The sequence below is a fragment of the Ursus americanus genome, chromosome 1, assembly GCF_024610735.1.
Source record: "Ursus americanus isolate L20-20 chromosome 1, mUrsAme1.1.p, whole genome shotgun sequence".
NCBI lineage: Eukaryota > Metazoa > Chordata > Mammalia > Carnivora > Ursidae > Ursus > Ursus americanus.
Window position 1 is genome coordinate 4,690,283 of NC_142127.1, and position 7,772 is coordinate 4,698,054.

A 7,772-nucleotide genomic window follows, 5' to 3' on the forward strand; every position below is an offset into this window, starting at 1 on the left:
CAAATTGCCTCAACTTTAGTGGCTTAACACAACACATATTTATTCTTTCAGTTCTGGAGGCCGGAAGTCTGAAATCAAAATGTTGGCAAGACTGCTGTCTCCCAGGGATTCTGGAGGAGAATCCATCCCTTGCTTCTTGCCACCATTCCTTGGCTTGTAGGCACATCACTTCAGTCTCTGACCCATGAGGCCACATTGCCTCTGCTTCTGTGTATGTGCTTGATCTCCCTCTGCCTCTCTCTTGGAAGAGCACAAGTGATGGTGTTTAGTGCTCACACAAATAATCCAAGATAGTCCACTCATCTCAAGAACATTAATTATATTTGCAAAGACACTTTTCCAAATAAGATGACATTGACAAATTTCTGAGATTAAGATGCAGACATATCTTTGGGAGCCATTAGCAGCCTACCATTGTATCCCAGGGAGAATTTAAGATTATTTGTTTAGGTACTAGAAAGAAATAATAGTACGCCACTGTATGTTTGTATTTTAAGCCTAATTATGGAATAGAAAATAATGTCAACCATGTTAACATGGGTTAATAATGACACTCTTGTAGTTTCTTCTGCCTTTCAGTTCCAGGTCACATAGGCTAAGTGAAGCATTCCAAGGGTGAGGGCAAGCCACAGTGCAGAGGGTTAAGTCATAGTTCCCTCAGCTTCCCCAGTTACAGCCCTGTCCCCTAAGTGGATTTGAGTCTGGGCATATTCAAATCCTCACCAAACAGATTTCTGCTATGACGCCAGATTAGATGAGACTAAAATGTAAGCACAAGCAAATGACAAGAAAACAGCAGAGGTGATAGCCCTCTATCTAGTTCCTGATGCAATCTCAATGATGACTACTTGATCACCAATTGTCAAAATTATCTAGAAAACAGAAATATAAATTTATATTCATTATTATGAAGAATAAATTATGCTTTGAGTATATTCTATGTCTTTTTAAAAAATTTTGTTCCACCTGTAGAACACATTTTGATTTTTTAAAAGATTTTATTTATTTATTTTAGAGAGAGAGAATGTGCGCATGAGCAGGGAGGAGGGGCAGAGGGAGAAGCAGACTCCCCGATGAGCAAGGATCATGATGCGGACTTGATCACAGGACCCTGGGATTATGACCTGAGCCAAATGCAGACATTTAACCAACTGAGCCACCCAGGCGCCCTGAGTATATTCTGTGTCTTAAGAAATTAGCTAATGAAAATAGAAAGTAAAATCAGTGGCAAGATACTAAAATTCATATTATTTCATCTTTAGCTCAAATCTAAACCTTGTTGATTTTACTTGTTTCATAATACATATAATGTAACTTGACAGTAGTATGCATTTTTGGAGATGCTTGCATTTGTTTTCCTGATAGGATGTGCAATCAATGACTCAGTGATTGTTTGTCTGCTTCCTCTGACTGTAGATGTGATTGCTTATTCTACCTTTATGTTCTTAACTCCACCTTGGGCTCAATCCCTCTTCAGTTTGCAACTTTGATCACTTCAGCTATTTTGGCTGCATTTATGTCTTTCCCCTTTGACTTGAGATAGTCTGAAGTGACCCAGTTCCAAATCATTACTAGGATACACTCACAGAAAGCATCCAAAAACAATAGAATGGTAACAAGAGTGAAGGATTTAAATATCAAATCACTTAGATCAAATGTAGAAGGTTTTCCCTATCTCTAAAAATTGAATATAAATTCCTTAACAATGGTTAGTAAGTGTTTCTCACACACACAACAAATTGAAAATTGCTAAGTCTCATGCATATTCGCCCATTAAAGTTCTGGAGTCTCATTGTAAAGAAACACTGAACCAGTGTCATTTGAACACAAAGCTAGTGTCCTATAGGCACACTATGGTGGAGAGTGATGTAGATAGAAAGGTGCCTGAGAGATGAGAGACTTTAGCATCCATTGTTATGGTAACATTCAAATCATTCATCTTAGGGATCTATACTCCTGAAGATTTTCCAGGGTGGGTATTTCATTATTCAATGTAAATGATTTTTGTTTAGTTGAAACTGTGAGTGCCTTTGTACCCAATTAGAAATCTATATCAGAGAGGGATTGCCACTCTTGGTGATTTGTATCCAGTCATTGCCTGCTGATGCTGTTGCAGATTAAACAACTCTTCCCCATGCCCCAGTTAGCAGCACTCTTTTTGTTGGCTCATGGAAAGATGGTGCCGAGGTGCAAGGAAGACCTACAGTGTAACACCCCAGAATTACCAGGGATTTACACAGATTTGTGACTCAGTCATCCCAGATGTGGGCTCTGGCTTCAGGGCTAAATTATGGCTTGAGACCTGGGCTTAAGGCAGATTTGTCTGAGTCATAGTTTAATTTCTTACTGGCTGTGTGACTTTCCTAATATCTCTGAGCCTCAGTTTTAACATCTAGAAAAATAAGATAAAATTTTACCAATGAAATAAGAAGGAAACCCCCAGAAAATGCCTCCCTTTAGGTTTCCTACCTACTTGCATTTCTGCTTCCTTCTTATTAGATTTTCAAGAGTTGACTATGAGCTATTGTTTCGATATGGTATTTAATTTATTCTATTTAAAGCATTTTCTTAAGAGTGCCTGGGTAGCTCAGTCAGTTAAGAGTCCAACTCTTGATTTCAGGTCAGGTCATGATCTCAGGGTTGTGAGAAAAAGGCCTGCTTTGGGCTCTGTCTTGGGCACAGAGCCTACTTAAGATTCTCTCTCTTCCTCTTCTTCTGCCCCTACTACCCTGCATGCATGCACACTCTTTCTCATAAATTAATTAATTAATTGATTCATTCATTCATTAAACTATTTTCTCCTACAATTGAGTCCTCTCAATATTTGACTTGTCCTGTAAACTCCCCTGCCCTGCCCATGAAGTAGATAATAAACTCATGGTTGCTGTTGAGAACATTCTCATAAAATGATATTAATGAGGAAATAATGGTATTAATGAAAATAACTACTATTTATTGCATCTTTATTATGTGCCAAACATTGGGCTGCTTTATCTAGTTATCTCATTTAATTTTAATAGATTTGAAGATTGAAATTTAAAGGGTTTGAGTGAAACTTGCAATGTTAAAATGTGTGATGTGATGAGTAACAAGTTAAAATATACAATGCTTACTGAGAAATAAAATATGGATGAAATTGAAAAAATGAATAAATAAAACTATTATCTTAGATTACTTTATTGCTACTTGTTGTGAAACCAATTTGACTAGCAATTTGAATGCAAATTAATATGTTTTTGTTGTAATGTTGGTTAAAAATTATTTGCACTGGAAAAAGATTGGACTGTTTAGAAAATAGTTTCAGAATAAACAGATTTTGAGAACTCTGAGAGTTTTATAAGAGGCAGGTTGGAAATAGTGTTGGTTGAAAAAATAACCACTAAAATGCCAATTTTGATTTTATTATTGAATCAAGACTAGGGGGGTCTGAGCTTTAAAAAAGGAGGGCACTGAAAATTCTAGAAAGAAGGGGTCTAATTAAAGGAATAAGCACTTAGAAATTTCCCAAGACATAGAATCCAGTGTACAGGATGTAGTAGAAAATTCACCTGTCCTGGGTTGTTTAATTGTTTTGCTCTTATGTCAAGGGATATAGAATTTGCATATGATGGAGATTCAGGTACATTTAATAGTTTTAAAAATGTCTGATCAAAGAAAATTCCATCCTATGCTTTACTTCTATAGTGGAGAAAAAGAGTGGGGATTGTTAGAAGGAATTGGCTCTTCAATACATAGTCCCAATTATAAACTGAAAAGACTCTCTCTTGGTTGTTTATTTAGATAAATACAAAATAAAAGATTAAAAGTCATTGAAAAATTAACAAAAATTTGTTCTTATTGTTCTTTTTATGATAAATAATGTTTCTAGAAACTCAGAAGTAAAAGTATTTGCAGATGGTTCAGAGGATTATCACTGCTATTCTGAACTGCACAGCATTCCAAAGGGAGCAAGACAGACTGGGTCCATCTCCATGGCACCCCTGCCCCAGATGTTGATTAAGAAAGTTTCTCTCATTGTGCTGCTGGGGTAGATGGTGAAGGAGTGTGCTTGTCCGTTCCCTGCTCACTTCATCAGAAGCCACTCTCCTCTGGTACTTTCTTTTCTAGCCACCTGGGTCTTTGGAGAGATCAGAATTTTCCAGGCTCTTTTCTGACTCAGAGACTTGCATTTGTTCTTAATTTTGTTTAAAACAACCCTGTCCTACTAATCCCATGGCTCTCGTGATTATGTCATTCAAATCTTAGCTTATACATAGGTCTTCCTTTGTTTTGCCAAATCAGCCCCTTGAATATCTTTTTCTTGGCATTTATCTCAACATGCAAGAATGGTTTTAACATATTTTTTTGTTTTTCTCATTAGACTGTGAGCTTCATGAGGTCCGGAGCATTCAAGTCTCCTTCATCTGTATAACCACAGCTTCTAGCACAATATATGGCCAGTTGTTCCACTGTAGCTGCAGAGTGAATAGATGGGTACTGGAAGAATACACATAGTCACACCTTACAAAGATGCCAGGCTCTAATTTTCAGGGCCACTGGGGAAATTCTTAGACATGTGTAATTCCTGGAGCAGATTCTGAGAGATTCTGGCTCAGAAGGCTCATGGCTTACCACTCATGTCCTTCCACTTTAGCCGCACACCAATCTCCCTGAAGCTTGCTAGAAAAACAAAATCCCAGGCCCCACCTTAGATCTACTGACTCAGAATCTGCACTTTAACAAGATTCCTAGGTGATTCTTATGCACGTTAACAGCTGAGAAACACTGGTGACAGTTGTTTACTAAAAATATCCAAGTATTTTTAAACTTCAGAACTATCTGAGAAACACTCATCAAGAATATGGCTAAGCCAATGCAAATAAGAACAAAGGGGTACCTAGGTGGCTCAGTTGGTTAAGTGTCTGCCTTCAGCTCAGGTCATGATCCTGGGGTCCTGGGATCAAGCCCCATGTCGTTGGGTTCCTTGCTCAGCAGGGAGTCTGTTTCTCCCTCTTCCTCTACTTCTCCCCCATTTGTGCTCTCACTTGCTCTCTCTGTCTCTCTCTCTCTCAAACAAACAAATAAAAATCTTAAAAAAAAAAAGAAAGAAAAGAAGAACAAAAATCACACCCCTCCCTACCATCCGGCAGAACAGATATTACAAATAGCACTTATTTATTTAACACACCATTTGTAATGACCACCTACTCCCATGAGGCACCATGGTAGCTTAGAAAATACAAAGTGAAATCAAACATACTTTTCCTCTTGAGACGGTGTAGGTCCACAAGTGGGAGATAGGTTTACAAGCAGCTGACAGCAACAAAGTGCTAGACATCACACAGGTAAGAACTACTTGACTTAAAGGCAAAGAAAATAATTTCTACTTGGAGCCTTATCAAAGTCCTTAGGTAAACTAACCTGGTGACAAATCTGGACCCATGAAGAAGTGATCCCACATCAGGCAGAAGTATGGAGATCCAGAACCGCTTGGCATGATTGAAGAATCTTTAATATCTTGGTAGATCTGGTGGGAGACAGATATAAGACTGGAAAGGCTCCAGTCTCATGCCCTCAGAAGCCCAAACCCCAGTAGAGGTGAGTGGTGAGTGCAAGGACAATTAAATTATAGAATAACAAATGCACTGGGAAGCCTTGTGGAAGGCCAATGATCAGCCTGGAGACCTTCGGCTGTGTTCTCAAAGGTACCTAGATGTCAAGAAGGTGAAGGAAGAAGGGGGGCGTGTTATTTTAGGCAGAAATTGTAACACATTTTAAAGCAAGGCTTCATTTTACTTGTAAGGAAAAGGAAGTATTTTGCAGTTTTTTCAGTACGTGTGACAGATACAAATCTGAAAGATAGGAAATAGCCAGAACATGTAGGACCTTAATTGTCATGCAGAGGAGCTTAAATTTTATTGTTTGTCAGAGGAAAACCTCCAAATGATTTTAAGTCAGAAAACACCATGATCATGTTTGAATTCGGCAGCCTCACTGAGAAAGAATTGCAGAGCAGCAAGCAGATATAGGGATGAGGTGGGAGGTGTTCTCAACAGTCCTGCTGGGAGAGATGGAGAATTGAATCCTGGAGGGGAATATAAGAAGTAAACAAATATCACTTAAAATAGAACTGTAAAGTCTTTATTTAGAGGCTTTATTTCTTGTCTGATAGAATTCTCAGGAGGTTGGTTGTTGGACTTCCCAGATTGTGGAATAAGCTGTTAGGAGCATATATTAAAATGCAGTGGGGATGAGTGTAGGGTAAACAGGGCTGCTTATTGGCAGTCAGATTAAAATAAAGGGCGGGGGAAGAAAGCTAAGAGGAAAATCAAACAGAGAGAATAACTAAACAAACTAACTAAAAGCAGACCCAGGGACTCCAAAAGCACATCAGTAGTGCACCATTTGGTCTGGGTGAACTTCCCTGGGCAGCTCAGTGTATTAACATACATAGCACAGACAAGAGTAACAGATATTCTTGAGGACTTCAAACATCTTCAGAAAAAGAGTGAACTGGGGCATCTGGGTGGCTCAGTCAGTTAAGTGCCCAGCTCTTGATTTCGGCTCAGGTCATGATCTCACGGTTGTGAGATCCAGCCTGCCTCTATCTCTCTGCTCAGCGGGTAGTCTGCTTGAGATCTTTCTTCCTCTGCCTCCCTCAAATAGATAAATAAAGTCTATAAAAAAAGAAAAAAAGAGAAAGAGTGAACTATATTCACAAAGGAGGGGTATGCCTTATATTTTTCACCTTAAGCACACTTCCATTCAAAAGAATTCAAGTTGAAGCTTCTTTTGACCCTCTTAGGTTCAAATGGAAAGCCATACAGCTCTGCAGACCAGTGACCCCTGACCTGTTTCACTCCCCTTTGACACTAATTCTGGAAAACAGCACACAGTTTGGGAGCCAATCAACCAGGGGAACTCTGCACTATTGTACCTTGAGCCGAGGCAAGAGTGAAGAAGGTGCAAGTTGAGATACACCTGTTGAGATAACAGAAGCAACATTTGCCCCAGTGGGAGCTGAGGTGGTTTTGTGATTAGAGTCATCATGAAGGGCAGTGTGAACATAGCAAAGAGGACTGTAGCAAATACTGTGCCTTCAATAAAAGAAAATAGTCAAATTACAGCTTTTTTGGCTTTTGGGTCAGAAAATAAAGACAGGTTGCATAATTTGTGCTTTCTAAGGACACGGGGGTATGACTGTTGAGTTAATTTCCTAAATTAGCAGAATTTTGAAGTTTTGAGAGAGAAGTGGAAGGAATTTGATGAAATGCATGCATTTGGGAAATAAGACTAAGAAAAAGGAGATCAAAATCCTACAATAATATTTAAGTTACACCTTTAAAATATCTAAAGCTTAGGAATTCTGGTATTTCTGAGAATGTATATCTTCTTTTTTTTATGAGAGAGAAAGGCAAAGGGAGAGGGACAGAGGGAATCTTAAGCAGACTCATGCTGAGCATAGAGCCTGATGCGGGGCTGGATCTCACAACCCTGAGATCATGACCTGAAACAAAATCAAGAGTCAGAAGCCCAACCAACTGAGCCACCCAGGTATCCCAGAATGTATACCCTCCTAAAATACTAATTATGAGAACATGAGTGGAGACATAAATTTCAAACCCAAGAGACTATTTGGAAACCAGTTTTCCCTAAGAGAAAATGTTGTGGAAATACAGATTGTTGACTAGAAAAATTCCAGGATTGCAATACCAGAAATGCAAATATGAGCAAAGCTCTCTGTGCATTTATTCCATGCTAGGCACTGTTACAACATCTGTTGGCTAATTTAG